General features: G+C 40.0%; 1 pseudogene across 1 annotated transcript; it reads right to left on the reverse strand.

Moving 5' to 3' along the window:
• Positions 1 to 1,140: 1,140 nt before the first annotated feature.
• On the reverse strand, positions 1,141 to 1,895 carry LOC309802269 (cyclin-dependent kinases regulatory subunit 1-like; annotated as a pseudogene). The gene has a single exon. The product of its transcript is annotated as a cyclin-dependent kinases regulatory subunit 1-like (transcript).
• Between the last annotated feature and the right edge of the window lie 17,264 nt (positions 1,896 to 19,159).

Below are 19,159 nucleotides of genomic sequence, written 5' to 3' on the forward strand. Positions count from 1 at the left end.
GTAGTTTGCATTTTTTTAATATTAAGAGGTTTAATTAACAAAAATGAGTTTATAACATTTATCAACATTAAGAAGATAAAGTGCAATATTCACAAATCAGTCCTGGGCAGAGTAATTTGCATTATAATTTCATTTCTGATAGGATGCTCTATTTAAGCTGTGCCTGAGTGGGCACAGTTAAGGTTTTCCCCAGTCCAGATGTCATACTGCAACAAAATCTGAGTGAAGCTCTTTTACAAATACACTTTTGGAAAATATCTGAGTTATATCTTAGAGGAATTTATATATTCAGAATTACTCACAACTTAGATGTACAATGGTCTTATTTCAATACAAATTCTCCTTTCCTAGAGAGTGGATCTATAGCCACAGATAACTATGTCCTGTTCCAATGTTTTTCTGCTCTTTTCTGCTTTGTCCTTTTCTGTCCTGACCTGAGTTGTCCTCTTCTAAGGTCCCATGCTGTCCTAGGTGAGCAGTGGACATCTTCAGCTGAGGTACATCCTGTAGTTGTCTAGAGGTCACAGGGCTTCACTGACTCCCTCTGTGAACTGTGCCATGTCCAGTTATAGTACAGAAGTTTGCTGCCTTAACAGCAAAAAATGTCCTCTGTTACTGCTGCTCTTTCTATGCTTCCACTGTCCTTTTGCCCTACATATTCCATACAATGCCAGGCTTCTTTCTCTTAGCTTATCAACTCCACCCAAGGTTGAGCAGGAACGAATTCTTTCCCAATGGAGGAAAGTTTTTAAGTCCATTTCAAATAGAACTATTATGAAGACCACTCTCCCCTCCGGAAAGCTAAAACAAAGTCTTACTGTGGTTTGTCCATTTTCCACTTCAGAGTGAAAAAGAAGGACAGCCAAAATTTATCAAAAATTAATTCACTCAGCCTTTACTCCCCTCATATCACATAGGAATATGGGGTAGACCAGTTGGTTACAACTAGGCTTAGGTTGCTGCTCTCACCCCTCCCATTCTGGGAGCCTTTAGTCAGTCCCGGGCTGTCTCATCCTTTTGACCTCCCTGAACCTTTACCAACAACTTCTGGAAAACACCTTGTCATACAACCATCCTTAAAGATATGGCTCTTAGAAGAATGATTCAGTCTGACATTTCTTTTTTTTTTTTTTTTTTTTTAGATTATAAAAACTTCCTCTTTAATCAAGGCTTTTTAACATGGAACAGATTTCTTGAATAAAATGGAAAGTTTCCAACACATTGAAACATAAATCACCATACATACAACACCTGGCAGAAAAAAACAAAACAGGAAGTTTACACAATCCCTGTAACAGCCATGGTCTTATTCTTAGATGCTTCCTCCACCTGCCAAGCGTGTTCTGCTGGATACAGAGCTCACATTGATTTTGGGGGTCACACTTAGCTGAGGCTGCAACCCAAAGAGCAGTCGTCCGGCTGGGCCATGGTCCTGTTGGTTCTGCTCAAGAAGTAAAGCAGTCACCAGCATGCTCAAACAGTGTACTGAACATCCTTTAAATATCAAAGTGAGAAACAGGAAGGTAACATAATAATGTCATCAGAAAGATGTTAGCAAATGAGGACAGCTGTATAAAGCTTGAGGCTGAAAAGTGGCTCCCCAGCTTCATTTCTTTGGCTTCTTGGGCAGTGGCCGCCGGAACAGCAAGATGTGAGGTTCTGGTTCATGGATCATATAATGGACCCATCCCTGACTCTGCTGAACGCCAAGATTCCTCCATTCAGATTCAGACATCAAATGGGTTTTAGGGACCAGCTTGGCTATGTCCTTGGGCAACATCACATGCTTTTCAAAGCTCACGACCTTGTTATTGCCCCTGCGCCGGCACTAACCGGTACTCGAACTCCTCGTCGTCGTATTTGTCCGAATAGTAAATCTGCTTCCAGTCTGACATTTCTTAAGTTCCTTCCAATACTCTAGATTTCTAAGCCTTTAGTGGAGGACTCCAAAGAGACTCATCCATGATCTAGTTAGGGATTGGACTCAACTCCACAGTATAGATGTATATACATATCCTAAACAAACTTTGAATCTAGGGAGAAGGATTGCCTTGAAGGTCTCAGCGTGATAAGTAAATGCTAATTTTATGAACTCTTAATCTTTCTTTTAAAAGAATAGATGTACTATTCTTTTAATTTCTTTTAAAAGAATAGATGTACTATTCTTTTAAATGTACTCTAGATGTACTAAAATGGTTCTGTGAAGACCCATAAAAAGATAATGAAATGAGAAAAAAAAGATTAGACTTATTGTTCAAAGATTCTCAGTCTTACTGTTTGATTCTTTAAGTACTTGTAGAAGATAGGTGTATCATTACTTCTCCTGGCATGGGGCCTGCTTGGAGAGGCCACAAGTTACATGAGCCCACCCCATGGCCACAACTCATGACCAGGGTAAGACATCTAACCAAGGGGAGCCAGTCAAATTTTTAATCTTATGAATTTGAATCAAGAGCTGAAAAGAGTAACTGCCAGCACTGGAAAGCCATGAGGACACAGGCATGGTGGCCATGTTTTGCCACATGTGAGATGAATAAACACTGCCAATGAATCAATAGGGAGGAGTAGGCAAATGGAGAAGATGCCAAAGAGAAATAAAGGCAAGAGATCCTGCAGCCCCAGGAGAGACAGAAAAGACTTCATTCCTGAGGTCCTTTCAGGAGCTAAAATACTGCTTTTCTTTGCAAATAATTTTTTATTTTTAAATAAAACTCAGTTTTATTTCTTATCCTTGGATTCTGTGAGAACTGGATCTTTACAATAGACAGCCCTTTATTTGTACTGGCTTGAGTGGGCTTATGTTTCCTGCAAACAAAAGTGCTTTGAGAACAGCATCTCTTTCTCGGCTTGAGGGCAGCCTCAGTATCTTAATTTGACTCTAGAGATGGCCCAGAACAGCACAGTGTTTGACAGAGTAGGGACTAAGCAACTTGGTTGAAATTCATGATTATGACTGACCATTTTTCACTTTTGAACCTTTTAAATGTTTTCTACCATCCAACTTAACTCATCTAAGAGTAACCTTGTTATGTTTATTGTCTTTAACAACAGAAAAACAGCATTCAAAAAACCAGTCTTATAAGTAAGAACTATTGAGCATGCAAACATAGTTATTTCAGGGGCAACTAAAAGGCCTCATAGTCACTCATCTCTTCCTTATTTTGTGGATCTCTAAAATACTATTAGAATTGTCCCTGAAGTCATTTTGGCTTTCCAAGTTCTTAATTAAAATATAAATGTTTGGGCCAATATTTCCCAAACTGTGCAGAATTCTGACCTCTCATTGTCCCCCATAAAAAAAAAAAGGAGAGGGAGACAAATAAATAGGGAGCCACAGCAAACTATATTCTCATCTTGGAGATTGACAGGGTATTGCAGCATACTAAAACCTCTGAGAAGTTGTGCAGTAAAGAAATCTAATTATGCTGTGTTTGGTGGAGGTGAGTAAGACATACCCATTAAGGAAACTGTCTGGTTTAGCATAATGACTCTGTCTCCTATCTGTTGTGTGACTTAGACAATAATAATACTAGGATAATAGTAGCCCCTATCTTATAGATTTATTGCGAGAATTAAGTGAGGTATTAAATGAAGAATATAAAGCACCTAACACCTGGCCAGTACATAGAAGCACTCAATAAAAGCTATTAACACAGCTTTTTCTAAACTTTCTGAACTGTGGCTATTTTTTTTTATAAGTTTATTTTTTTTTTGTATATTTATTTACTTTTGGCTGCGTTGGGTCTTCGTTGCTGTGTGTGGGCTTTCTCCAGTTGCAGCGAGCAGGGGCTACTCTTCGTTGCAGTGCACGGGCTTTTCATTGCGGTGGCTTCTTTTGTTGCAGAGCATGGGCTGTGGGTGCGCGGGCTCAGTAGTTGTGGCTTGTGGGCTCTAGGCGTGCAGGCTCTAGAGTGCAGCCTCAGTAGTTGTGGCGCACGGGCTTAGTTGCTCCGTGGCATGTGGGATCTTCACGGACCAGGGCTCGAACCCATGTCCCCTGCATTGGCAGGCAGATTCTTAACCACTGCACCACCAGGGAAGTCCCTGAACTGTGGCTATTAAACGCAATCACCTGTCAACATCTCTCAGAATTTATGCTTTGGAGGGTGTCAGGAGGAAGAAAGGCTGTATAAGAGAGGAAGGAAGCAAGAAGCACTGAAAGGGAAAAGAGTGAAATGGACAAAGGTAACATTGCGTAGTTTAAAATCTGTTTAATTTAGCAATGATACATTTTGTCATAGGCTTGTCTCCAATCCTAGTACAGTGCAGGCTTACAACAGGTATTTAATAAAAAGGCCTGCTCTTTAATTAATTAAAAATATTAAAGGTGACATGCTGTCACCTTATATTTTAACCTGTTTCACGGCAAGAGAAAAATTCTGATCTAGAAAAAGTCCTGGAAAGTACTGATCATCTGTAGATGATCAGATATTTCCAAGCAGCCTTAGAGTTCATTTTCAGGGCTACAGAAGCACTTTCAGTGTTCCAGAGATGGCAAAGCCAAAGCATCCTCCCACCACCCTACTTTCTTAAGGCTTGGAACTTAAGGTCAAATTCCAGCACCAGGAGGAAAGCAAAATAAAACAACACCCTGATAGTTAGAAAACAAAGACTGAACAAGCAGAGACTGATCCTAGCTTTAGTGCAATTTTAACTGCTTTTGTGCTGCTGCTGACACAGGGGTGTGAGTAGTGTTACCTCAGTCTTGCATAAGAAACTAGCAGCATCCACTCAAAAGAAAAATGATAATTGCTCAGTGAAAAGAAAAACAACATAAAAGGCCCTTCAGAGTACTGTTTCAGAAACACCCAAATGAAGGACATATAATTAGGGTAAACAAACCCAGCTCTGGCTGAAGTTTGATAAACATCTTTAAATCTCACACCAGTCTTCAAGAGTTCAGGTCTCATTAAATGTCATTGCTTTTGTGGCCAGCACTTCTTTGCTTTTCATAAGATAGATAGGCAGATACTAGGACAGACAGACAGAGGCATGGAGAGGAATCTTCCACTTTCCATCCAAATATATTGCTTTTTAAAGACTTCCTTATGTGTGCTACAACATCCCTCACCACTGGCAGTTACCGAGAGGCAGACAGACATTAGGATTCGGGAATGAATGGGGAAAGGGAAAACTGTACAGCTAAAGACAATCTGCACAGGGGTTGAGGCAGAGGTTTTGGAATCAGAGAAACCTGGGGTCTCAGTTATGGCCCCACTACGTAGTAACAATGTGACAGTCGGAAAGGCACTTAACCTCCCTAGTTTCAATTTACTGAAAGTAATGACACCTGAATTTCCAGGTGTTTTAAGGATTCAGTGAGCCAGTAGATGTAAAACACTTAGCACTGGGCCTGGCACATAGCCAAGTGGCTAGCATTCAGTGGCCCCATGTGCCAGGAATTGTGCTAAATGCTTTGAATATAGTATTTCCTCTAGTCCTCAAAATAATCTTTTAGGAGTAGATGTGTTGACTACTCTTTATAGGAGAGGAATTGCAGCTTTAGAGACATTAGGTAATTGGCCCCAAAAAGTGGCAGAGGCAGGCTTTGAGTCCATGTCTGGCTGACTCCAGACCTCTCACTCCTGGCTACCACGTACAGTTCAGTCAGGTGGTGGTTACTCTGTTTACCAAGAACCCACCGTGTGTCTGGAGCGTCACAAATTTCACAAATAACTCACTTAATATTTGTTACACTAAAAAGCCAGTATTGCCTCTCATTCTACAGATAAGGAACTTAAGGCATCAAGAGATTAACTATGACTCTCAGGTAGGGCTGGCTTCAGGGTCTGTGACCTGTGCAATTACACAGGACCTCACGCTTAGACAGGGCCCAAGCTTGGTTTATTGCTCTGCTGTTGCCATCTTGAAGTTCTTAAGCATTATACACACACACACACACACACAAACACAAACACAAACACACACACACACACACATACCTTTTTTTCATTTGGTTCCAGCGATTGAGCAGCCAGTCCTCCCCTTGTTACACTGCACTTCCATGGATTGCGGAATTCAAGCTGGAGTTAGGGGGCCACTCCTTTCTCTGAGGGCAGCATTAGTAGCATCGTGCCTTTGGGATTCTAGAAATAGTAGCCCACAGATTAATGTTTGCAAGTACTACCTATGACAGGACTGTCTTAGAAAATTAATGGAATAGTAATTGAGTTAGAGTAGGAAATTAAAAAAATATGCATTTACACTGCATTCTTACAAGTACTCTTTTTTTTTTTTTTTTTTTTTTTTGCGGTATGCGGGCCTCTCACTGTTGTGGCCTCTCCCGTTGCGGAGCACAGGCTCCGGATGCGCAGGCCCAGCGGCCATGGCTCACGGGCCCAGCCGCTCCGCGGCATATGGGATCCTCCCAGACCAGGGCACGAACCCGTATCCCCTGCATCGGCAGGCGGACTCTCAACCACTGCGCCACCAGGGAGGCCCTACAAGTACTCTTTGAAGGAAGGGAAACTCACAGTCTCTGCCTTCTAAGTGTTCATGGTAGCGATACCATAGATTTATTATCAAAGAATAAATGCCCTGAGATATATCACACCCAGACAACTCCACCCTGCCCAGTAAAACTGTAGAGAAATGATGCCAAGCACATAAGAAAATACATGTTTTATAGTGGCATTATGGCCAAGATGTTGGCTTTATTTCATGCGTGTTGTAGGGTAAGAACTGGCAATTGGGTTTATCTATATTGCTAGGGGAAGAGCACTTAATCACTACCAAACCTAGGCACAAAACATGAGGCACACCCCCAAACAGAAGAAAGGGTCAGAGTACTTTCCCTCTGTCTTCATTTCCTGGCTCTTTGTATTTAGCATTCTTTTGCGGTATGTGGGCCTCCCACTGTTGTGGCCTCTCCCGTTGCAGAGCACAGGCTCCGGACGCGCAGGCTCAGTGGCCATGGCTCACGGGCCCAGCTGCTCCGCGGCATGTGGGATCTTCGTGGACCGGGGCACGAACCTGTGTCCCCTGCATCGGCAGGTGGATTCTCAACCACTGCGCCACCAGGGAAGCCCGTATTTAGCATTCTTTTCCTCTACCATACACAGGCTCTCTCCAAATGGCAGGAAAAAATGGCTGCTGCCCACCCGGCTCAAATCCTTGTAGCCTGCAGTTCAAAAGGAAAAGGGACCATCTCTCTCCAAGACCCCTTATATCAAATTACATGGAAAGGCTCTGATTGGCCCTACTTGGGACAATATTTATGCATTAGACCAGTCAATGTGAACTGGGGGATAGGGATACTGTGACTGGCCAGTCCTGGGTCACATGCCCTCCTATGAAACCAGAAGTAGATAGACATTCTGATTGGCAGGTAGAGTTGGCCCATTTATTTATTGTTTTTCTGAAATTCAAACTTAGCTGGGTGTTCTGTATTTTATCTGGCAACCCTGCCACCAGAACCATACAGGAGCAAGAAGGAGCAGTTCCCAAAAGAACGAAGGTTGTGGGCTAATACTTCTTCTTTTTTTTTTTTTTTTAATTTATTTATTTATTTTTGGCTGCGTTGGGTCTTCGTTTCTGTGCGAGGGCTTTCCCTAGTTGTGGCGAGTGGGGGCCACTCTTCATCGCGGTGTGCGGGCCTCTCACTGTCGCGGCCTCTCTTGTGGAGCACAGGCTCCAGACACACAAGCTCAGTAGTTGTGGCTCACGGGCTCAGTTGCTCCATGGCATGTGGGATCTTCCCAGACCAGGGCTCGAACCCATGTCCCCTGCATTGGCAGGCAGATTCTCAACCACTGTGCCACCAGGGAAGCCCGCTAATACTTCTTAAAGATAGAGTTCAGTCCTATTGGTTTGGCCCCCAAAGACTAGATCTCAGTCCTAAGTTCTCCAAGAAAATGCTGAGTTTTAGTTATAGTCCCATTTTCAGGGCCAAATCCTTCACTTGTGAGTTAGCACTTGACGCTCTAAATCTATTGCCACCACTGATTTACATGTCCGAAAGCTATTGAAATTCTACTTAAAACTTTAAATTCGCTTCTCTTGTTAAATGAATATTAATGAATCCAACAAAGTCACAATACTTATTGCCATTTATGCATTTGGGTTTGTTATGTTAAAAGTTCAATGTAACATTTTAGTTTTAAATGGAACAAAAAGGCTAGTTATTTATTTTTTAACAAACCAGGATATACTTTCTAAAAATGTTGAACCAAAACATATATTTTGCCAAAGGCTTATACAGGGACTTCCCTGGTGGCACAGTGGTTAAGACTCCGCCTGCCAATGCAGGGGACACGGGTTCGAGCCCTGGTCCGGGAAAATCCCACATGCCGCGGAGCAACTAAGCCCATGCGCCACAACTACTGAGCCTGAGCTCTAGAGACCACGTGCCACAACTACTGAAGCCCGCACGCCTGGAGCCCATGCTCCGCAGCAAGAGAAGCCACCGCAATGAGAAGCCTGCGCACTGCAACGAAGAGTAGCCCTCGCTCGCCGCAACTAGAGAAAGCCACGTGCAGCAAGGAAGACCCAATGCAGCCAAAGACAAATAAATAAATAAATCTTTTTTAAAAAAAGTCTTATACAGTCAAATCTTGTTGGAGAAATCAATCTATTTAATTGAAAAATATTTAAGGTGACTCTAGCCAATGGACCAGATGTTACAGACAATATAGAATAGAATTAAATTATTGTACAAAAGGAAAATTTGGATGGCCTCCTACAATATGTTGAAATGTAATTTAGTCTTGAAAACCAAGCTCAAGCATTGTGACCTTGAGGTATATTTAAAAATGAAGATTAAAATTTTCCCTTTTGTCCTCCCTCAGTCTTCTGGCAGTCCTTCTGCCCTCCCTTGGATTCTCATCCTCATGTAAAATGTGATAAAAATGTAGAAAAAAACATGGAACAGGACTGTCCAATTGCAATATCATAAGAGCCAAATACATAATTTAGAATTTTCTAATAGGCACATTTAGAAACGTAAAAAGAAACAGGTGAAAGCAATTTTAACAGTATACTTCATTTAACCTAATATATTCAAAATTTTATTATTTTGACATGTAATCATTATTAAAAATTAATGAGATATTTTACATTCTTTTTATACTTACAGCACATCTCAATTTGACACTAATTTAATTGGAAATATTTGATCTGTAGTTAGATTTTACAAAATTTACAGTTAAAAAAGTAGATTCAGGGACCTCCCCTGTGGTCCAGTGGTAAAGAATCCACCTTCCAATGCAGGGGAGGCAGGTTCCATCCCTGGTTAGGGAATTAAGATTCCACATGCCTCGGGGCAACAAAGCCAGTGCACCACAACTACTGAGCCCGAGCGCTTCAACTAGAGAGCCCGCGTGCCGCAAACTACAGAGCCCACGTGCCCTGGAGCCTGTGCGCCGCAACTAGATAGAAGCCGGCACGCCGCAACGAAGAGCCTGTGCACCACAACGAAAGATCCCGTGTGCCTCAAGGAAGATCCCACGTGCCGCAAGGCAACTAAGACCCAACAAAGACAAAAAAAGAAAAAAGAAAAAGTAGATTCACATACCCAAGTTGTTCCAAAAATATTTAATAATTTTCCAATAACTGAATTGAGTTTCATTTCAGGATATGTATCAATTAGGGTCCACTCAGGAGACAAAACCACATCAGTATTTGAACAGAGAATTTAATTCAAAGCTATACAAAGTTTAAGTTTAGCTGTACAAAATTATCAACTTGGTAACTAAACAGTTTAAAACAAGATAACTACCTGCTCTCACAGACCTAGCAACTGCAGGAAGCAGCTACCACTACTGCTAGGAGGGCTGGGGAAACAAAAGGAAGAGGTCGGAATTAATAAAACTTAGAAGCTTAAAGGTGGGGTTTTGAGAGATGAAATTCAGCCTTGAGAAAGGAGCACTGCTTGCCTAGTGCTGTGTCAGCATTTGGAAGATTTCTAATGAGCTAGAGTAAAACTTTTATATACATTTCCAAACATTACAATACCAAAGCTAGTACATTTTTACAGGGCTGCTGAAATGAGTCTAAATTATTCATAGACATCAAATTAAAGGTATTAAATTGAAGAAGAGATAGATTACAAGGGTTGTTGAAATTTTCATGGTAGGAGGAGATAAAAAACAAAAAAAGCTTTCTTCAATTTTGGAAATTGACAAACAATCATCTAAGTCAGGTATCAGCAAACTATGGCCTGTGGGCCAAATCTGGCCTGCTTCCTGTTTTGTAAATTTTTACTTATTTAAAATTTTTTATTTATTAAAATTTTTGTAAAGTTTTATTGGAATACAACGATGCTCATTTATTTACATATTGTCTATGGCTGCTTTTCCACCACAGTGACAGAGATGAGTAGTTGCAGCAGAGACCATATGGCTTACAAAGTCTAAAATATATACTGTTTTGCTTTTTACAGAAAAGTTTGTAGAACCTTGATCTAAATTTTTGCTGAAATAAGTGTTTTGCTCATTTAAACATGACACCAGTAGCAAAATGTTTTCTAGTATGCCAGGCAATACATATTCTTATGGTGCACAGTCCAATCCCAACTGTTGGCACACTGACATCTTTTTTTTTTTTTTTTTTTTGCGGTGAGCGGGCCTCTCACTGTTGTGGCCTCTCCCGTTACGGAGCACAGGCTCCGGACGCGCAGGCTCAGTGGCCATGGCTCACGGGCCCAGCCGCTCCGCGGCATGTAGGATCTTCCCGGACCGGGGCATGAACCTGTGTCCCCTGCATCGGCAGGCGGACTCTCAACCACTGCGCCACCAGGGAAGCCTCCTGACATCTATTTCTTAATGTTGGCTTACTTTAAGCTTTCCCAAAGTCTTAGGAACTGCATAACATCAATAAGCATATGAATTAAAATTAGCCTGGCTGCTGGCATTCACCCCTCTGGATTTCTAAATTCTACTGTAGTTATTTTTTCATGGAATATAATCTAAATGTAAAACTAGAGGATATCCACATATTCCTTTAAATATTAGACTCCCTTAAAATAAAAAAGATTATTCAATCAGTACAAGAAGCAGAAATAAAAACTCAACACTCATATTGTGAGGTAAAATATATCTTATTCATTGTCAAAGTCAGTTGCAGTGCAAAATTATATTTAATTTTCTATTCATTACATTAAAATTGCACAAAGTGTGAGTCTTCCCAAATAATTTTTGATAATATAATTTTCTCAGAAATGGGAAAATGAATATTTTTAGTTATTTTAAGGCCCTAAGTTTAAAAAAACTTCAAGATTTTATTTAGGCTCCCGTGTAGAAAGTTTAAATTTAGTTACTTAGGCAAAAGCTGTGATTTTTAAAGAGAAAAAAAAAATCTAGACTGCTCTCTTTGACTTTTAAATAATGGTCTTCATATTGGCCTTCATCATGTGGGCATTCCACCCCTTTATCTAAAGTCATAGCCAGACACACAAATAAACACAAAGGCAAATAATCACCTATGTTATTTAGAGCATAAACTAGTTCTGAAATTTGGGCATGTTCCCTTAAATAAAAAGCTTACCATTATGGGAATAATAAACTTGATGATAAAGCTTTCTCCTCCTCCCCCCTCCTCCTTCTCCTTTTTTCACCTTTTCCTTACCCATTTCCTTCTTCTTTCTCCTCCTTCTTCTTTTAATTTTCTTTTGTGTGAGCAGATAAAGACCTGTTTTTATCCAAGTCCTGCATGCCTGTGACAGAAGAGAAAGATATATGAGACAAAGGGCAGAAGATGAGAGAAAAGGGGGAAAAATTTTAAGCTTATCAATGACAAGTTTCTTTGATTTTTAGTCGATTAAAAGAAGTGAAGTTTCTATGCAGACACAAAAGTTGTGTTCCATGTTGGAAAGGGTGCATGAGTGAGTGGTGATGGGGAGAGAAGGGAGAGCTTGAATAATTAGAGAGAAGTCTTCATGTTACCAGTTTCTATTGAATCTTATTTTAATTGGACCATGTACTACATGTTAGTGCTTTCATGCCTGTGCTTTGGTGAGGGTTCAACTTGCCTTAAGGCAGCCAGAATACTGAAGGTTTCTGCAAAATCAAATTCCTGGAGCTGATTCTTAATTAATGGTCAAACCCATTGCTCAATGGCAAGTAAATATGCTCTCTGCCACTAAATAGGATTCAAAAGAGAAAACAAAAAATATCTAGGCTATTCATCAAACTTTAATTCAATTCATGCAAAACCTATTATAAATTGGTCACTTCATTGGAAATCAAGAATGCAAATAATGGAGTCAAGTAAATTCTTGGGCCATTAAAAAGAAACACTGGACAGAACAGTACCTTGATTCCCATTATAGCATCTGACTCTGGCAGTGAACAAGACATGTTTTACCCCTCAACAGGTGTTGAGATTTCATTTATCTCTTTCTTGTGCTGTTTGATTAGACTTTCATAAAAGATCAAGGATCTAACCCTAATGTGCTAGTGAGGCAAAAAAGTACCCCCGACTGTATACAGTTGAAATTCACAATGGAGCTATAAACTTGGACTCTATTAATAATAGTACCTAACTTTTCTGATAACCCAAAATGTATCAGGCACTGCATTAGGCAAGTTGCTTGGATTATGTCATGTTCGATGTGGTGGAAAAACAAAATGCAATAAAGCTTAAAAGAAAAAAAAGGAAGATTTAGAGTTGAGGGAGGGAAATGTTGCTTTTTAAGCTGTGTGTGGCAACAACCAAATAGAGATATCCAGGCAGAAATTAGTTGCATGAGTCTTGAGCTCATACAAGAGATCTTGATAAGAGGTGTAGATTTATACATATTTAGAGGAGTAGGAGAAGAAAAACAGAATACAGAGGAATATGTGCAGTTAAGCAATGGTGGAAACATGAGTAGAAAACTAGGAGACCATGGCAGTACAGAAGCTGATTAAAATAAAAATAAGAGGTTACGAAAAGATATAATAGTCACAAACCCATGTACATCAAATAACCTTACAACTGAATATATAAAACAAACACTTTTACAAATGCAAGAACCTAATAAAATTGCAGTAGCAGTTTTTTATCAGAGACAAAGAACTTTATTACTCATAGCAATAACAGATGCCAGAGCATCATCATCTGCATCAATGCCCAGTTTTCCCAGAGCATCAAGAAGAGGGCTAGATGATGCCTGCTCATGCAATTGGCTGTCTATAGGAGAGGAGCCCTGATCCTACGGAGACCAATTCTTTTATACTGGGTAGTAAGCCTGCCTGATCTTTGCCCCAAAGAGAGACATTATCTTTATTATATTGGTTAGTCAACAAACCTACTCTTTGCTCTGGAAAGAGACACAGCCTCTTTCTTCCAAGGCTGTTTGCTGTACAAAAACCCTTGAAAAGGTATTTGGAACAAAGGGATCCAATGCCTCTGCTTACAAGATGCAAAAACAAGAGAGATCCATGAGGAATACATCTAATATTTAACATACTAGTCCTTCTTTGATCTTTCTCTTTCCTGATTATTTAAACTAATTAATTTCACTGTACTCTCTCCTTTTCTTTAGTGTTCTGGATGATACACATTTGATCCGTAATTTTTTTTTTAATTTTTTTTTTTTGTGGGGGAGTGCACCGTGCAGCATGTGGGATCTTAGTTCCCTGACCGGGGATCAAATCCATGCCCCCTACAGTGGAAGCACAGAGTCTTAACACTGGACTGCCAGGAGAGCCCTTGATCTGTAATATTTTAATGGTTACTCTTAAAGTTTTTAATATGTATAATTGACTAGAACACTGTAGTCAATCAATGACCTGTATCCTTTTTCTTTACAATATAGGACCTGGTAAATTTTAACTCTAATTATATCTAACAGTCTCACAAGTTATTATGGTATATATTCTCATTCAAATTTATAATTCCCAAGTTGGTCATTATTATAATTATTTTTATTATACATCCAATATATTTGTTATTTTTTCCCCATGCCATTATTTTATTTTTAATTAAAACATTTTAAAAATTGTGGTAAAATACACATAACATAAAATTTACTATTTTAACTATTTTAAAGTATATAGTTCAGTAGTGTTAAGTACATTCACATTGCTATACAAATAATTTCCAGAATTCTATTCATCTTACAAAACTAAAACACTATACTATTAAAAAATAATTCTCCATTCCCTTCTCCTCTTACAATTCTACATTCCTTCTTTATGAATTTGTTCTAGGTACCTCATATAAGTGGGATCATACAATATTTGTCTTTTTTGGTTGACTAATTTCATTCAATATAATGACTTCATGGTTCATCCATGCTGTAGCTTGTGTCAGAATTTCCTTCTTTTTAAGATTGAATAATATTACATTGTTACAGTTGCAATTTAAAAATATCTCTTTTGAAGCAGAAAGATTCAGTACACAAAAGAATAAGGACATAGAGAAATTGACTAATAAAGGCAATAAAGTAGATGTAATAAAATTATATGGGGACTTCCCTGGTGGCGCAGTGGTTAAGAATCCGCCTGCCAATGCAGGGCACATGGGTTTGAGCCCTGGTCCAGGAAGATCCCACATGCCGCGGAGCAACTAAGCCCATGCACCACAAGTACTGAGCCTGTGCTCTAGAGCCTATGAGCCACAACTACTGAGCCCACGCACTGCAACTACTGAAGCCCGCGTGCCTAGAGCCTGTGCTCCGCAACAAGAGAAGCCACCATGATGAGAAGCCCATGCACTGCAATGAAGAGTAGCCCCCACTCACTGCAACTAGAGAAGGCCTGCACGCAGCAACGAAGACCCAATGAAGCCAAAAATAAAATAAATAAATAAATTTATTTTTAAAAATTATATGTACCTTGTTTCCTACCAATTCAGAGTGTGCATTTTTGTATGACTATAAAACATGGAGAAATTGATGGTGTATTTGACTACAAAGCAAACTTTTTAAAACTTTTTGAAAGGTAGACTACTCATAGAACACACAAAATTAGAAGTAAATAAAAACTGGGGCTTCCCTGGTGGCGCAGTGGTTTGGAGTCCGCCTGCCGCTGCAGGGGACACGGGTTCATGCCCCGGTCCGGGAAGATCCCACATGCCGCGGAGCGGCTGGGCCCGTGAGCCATGGCCTCTGAGCCTGCGCGTCCGGAGCCTGTGCTCCGCAACGGGAGAGGCCACAACAGTGAGAGGCCCGCGTACCGCAAAAAAAAAAAAAAAAAAAATCCTTATCTGTTAGATAGGAATACTGAGGTATTTGTGAGTGACATTATATAATGTCTGAAATTTGATTTTAAATACTCCAGAAGTTTTTAAAAAAGAAATCTGTGTGTGATGGGGAAGCTATACTGATAAAATAAAATTTACAGAATTTTTGAAGCTTAAATGAGGCATACCCTGGGGTTCAATAGATTATCCTCTTCACTTTGGTGTATATTTGAAAATATCCATCATTAAAATTAGAAAATAAAATGCTAAAATTATTAGCACAGACTTTCAGGTGAAGAAAAAATACTTCTGCTCATAGTTTGGTATGAATGGACATTGTTCAAGTTTGCAAATGTGAGCATCTTTGTTCTTTAGAAAGTAAGATCTTATATCTCTGACTGGGACAAATAGATATTTGAGAATTCTTAGTTTAACCTTAGTTTAACATAGATGTACATAGGGTTTTGAAAATGGTAAGGAAAATCACAGAGTAAAACAGGTTGTGAGAAGGTGCTGTGAGAGAAAATATATGTGAAAAGCCAAAAAAGAAAACATAACAACCCCTATAAGACACAGCACGTGTTCTTGTAAGGTGTTGCATAAGAATAACTGAGACCTTCAGAGTCTCTAAGAAAGAATAAGGGTCCTCCGTGGACATGGTTCTGCATGTCCAAAGGACAGCTTAGTGAAGAAGAAAAAGAAAGGCATCATGAGCATTTTTAAGGTTGCGTTCTCTCTAGTAGACTGGACGTCCAAATCCTACAAGGAGATGCCCTTAGTTCCCTCTGAGTTGGGAGACTGTCAATCCTAACCTCATTTTTCGTTAGGCATGACTAGCTTGTCACACTTGCTCTGTACCTGTCCTGCCCACTAGAGTGTAAGAGTCATGAGGGCAGGGACCATGCCTGCAGAGTCACTGCATAACCCCATCCCCTCTGCGGTGCCTGGTACACAGAAGTGCTCAGTGAATATTATTTAATGAGTTGATTATCTTTTTTGTTATAAAATTACTTCCCCCTCAAAAAAGAAAAATTACTTCCCTGTCTTCTCTACCCTCTTCTATATGATAAGGGTTTGTTTTTATTGAGAAATGGCAAAATAAAGGCTTTAGAACCCCTGAAGATTAAATACTAAAATCCCCACAACAACTTTTTTGTTCTTATGAGACTGCATGGATTCGAAGGACATTTATAATGCCTAATAATGCTCTAGGAAGTTAGCCAAGAATTCCACCATCACCTAGGAGTTTCAAAACCTTGAGAACTTTTCTCCTGGTGTGTTTAAGAGTATTCAAGCTCACTCTGCACGAGGAATGGTCTGGCTTATGTTGACATTTCTGTCTTCCCCCAGCTGCCCCCCTAAGTCATACTGCAGTTTCTTTTCAGGGTCATACATGATACCAGCAGCCTTTTTGGTGTGGGGAAGATAGCTCTACATGCTTCCCTCAGCTCTCACGGCTCTAATAAGAGACAATCCCTACAGCATAGTACAGTTTCTCAGCAGGATAAAAGCTAGTTTCTATAAAATAATATTTCTCTCTTGAGAAAGTATAGTTTGTAACTCTGGCACTATCAAATTTCCAGGTCATCTTTGCTTGCTGGGAAAAAGAATCCTTATGAAGAGAAGTTGCTCCCTGTAGGGAGAAGAAGGCAATGATCACCACCTGAAATGACCTTGTGTCCTGGAAGGATGGCTGCAATGGCCACAGGGAGGCTGCTGAGTTGTTGGGCAGAAGAGGTTTGGGTGACCACAGAAGAGAAGATCCCTTAAATGGAGTGATTTTCGCGGCCCTTCTGTAAAGCTTTCGCAAACTGGCCAACGCGGTCATCAACCACGCTCTGATCATTTTCAAGTTGCTGAAGTAGCTCAGTGGATTAATAGGACATTGCATTGGCTTTCTCAAATGCACACCTACAGAATCATTTAACGCCATTTTCAAGGGCACAAGCAAAGAGATCTGAGAGCTCTGCAAGTGAACAGGGAATAACAACATAAAACCATCACTACCACCAAACCGGGAAAACACTTCATGGGAGAACTCGTGTCCTCCATTGCCCCTGCCCTGCGCACTCTCCACTGAAACTCTGCTTTCCCATTCCTACTTCACTGGGTCCCCACCTCAGAAACGGAGGAGGGAGCTGTGCTAAGGAAAGGTCCATGTCTCCCTAACACAAACTCTCTCCTCTTAAAGTACCTGCATGCTCATCTCATTGCATTTCTAGCCTCACACCAGTCAAGAGAACAACTTCTTTGTGACCTTTGGAGTTTATCTTGGTTTTTCAAAAATCTAGATAGACCTAGTAAAGGGGGGAAAAATCACTTGATGTAGAATCGTATCACTGGAAAACTGATTCAGGTTGAGATTTTACAACATCGTTATTTGGTCATATTTACCAAGTTTCTTACCTGCTCTATTATCTGCTTTTTCAGATGTGTGCTGTTTTTGATTTTTTTAAAAAATTATATATATATATATATATATTTATTTATTTATTTATGGCTGCATTGGGTCTTCGTTGCTGTGGGCGGGCTTTCTCTAGTTATGGTGAGTGGGGGCTGCTCTTCATTGTAGTGCGTGGGCTTCTTATTGCAGTGGCTTCTCTTGTTGTGGAGCACAGTCTCTAGGTGCGCGGGCTTCAGTAGTTGTGGCTCGCGGGCTATAGAGCGCAGGCTCAGTAGTTGCGGAACACAGGTTTAGTTGCTCAGCGGCATGTGGGATCTTCCCGGACCAGGGCTTGAACCCGTGTCCCCTGCATTGGCAGGCGGATTCTTAACCACTGCGCCACCAGGGAAGTCCCACTGTTTTTGATTTTTAATTGCTCTTATTTACCAAATGTCTTATTCATTATAGTATCTGGTTTTTCAGATGTGTTGTCTTTTTAATTTCACTGCTAAGAGAGTCTAGCCTAACAAAATCAGTGACTTGCTTAATAATCCAAGAACTGTCAAGCACCCTGTGCAGGTTGAGCTGGCAGCTTCCATGGCAGTGACCGGTTTCTTCATTCTTACAATCAATGCTTTTTAAAAGAACTGAATGAATTTGTCTTCAAAAGGAAATTTTAAATGCTGACAGTTTATTTGATAAGGATCAAATGTTTTTTTTATCAAATGTTTTCAAATATTCGAAAGGACTGTTTCAGTGGTCCTCCCATCATCTTGTAAAATCAAACAAGCAAACAAATAAATCTTTGGAATCTTTTGTAATTTAAAGAAGTTAATTAGTGCTTCAATTTCTGAAAATACCCATGTGGACAAATATATCCTAATATGTCTATGCAAGGAGGTAACAATGGAAAATATTTCCAAAAAGTATATAGTAAATAATAGAGTGCACGGGTATAATACACTTTATAATATTTTGGATGTTTACATTTTGGTATTCTTTTTTTTCACTCATAAACTGGACAGAAAAATATTTTGGCTTTTCTATTCTCTTCTAAGAAAGTCCAGGTTACTTTACTTGTGGCCAAGCACAGAATTAGCTAGACCTTTGTACTAATACCCTTCACGGTACAGACTGAGAGATGCTGTGAGACAAATCACGTCCAACAAAAAAAATCATTACCATATAGAGAAAAAGCCTTAAACTGCAGAGCACATGCCTGTCTATTTGGTTTCCTCCTAAGGCTTTTACTTTCATGATGCACTAGACTGTTTTGGCCAACTATATTATCTTTGAGTTTTAATCAACACTCGTAAACTTTATATATATATATATATATATATATATATATATATGCACACAGTATTTTATTTATTTATTTATTTATTATAAATTTATTTATTTTTGGCAGCATTGGGTCTTCGTTGCTGTGCGTGGGCTTTCTCTAGTTGTGGTGCACAGGCTCCTCATTGTGGTGGCTTCTCTTGTCGTGGAGCATGGGTTCTAGGCACGTGGGCTCAGTAGCTGTGGCACATGGTCTTAGTTGCTCCATGGCATGTGGGATCTTCCTGGACCAGGGATTGAACCTGTGTCCCCTGCATTGGCAAGCGGATTCTTAACCAGTCACCACCAGGGAAGTCCCAGTATTTTTTATATATATATATATATATATAT

The sequence above is a fragment of the Mesoplodon mirus genome, assembly GCF_964341445.2.
Source record: "Mesoplodon mirus genome assembly, chromosome: 4".
NCBI lineage: Eukaryota > Metazoa > Chordata > Mammalia > Artiodactyla > Ziphiidae > Mesoplodon > Mesoplodon mirus.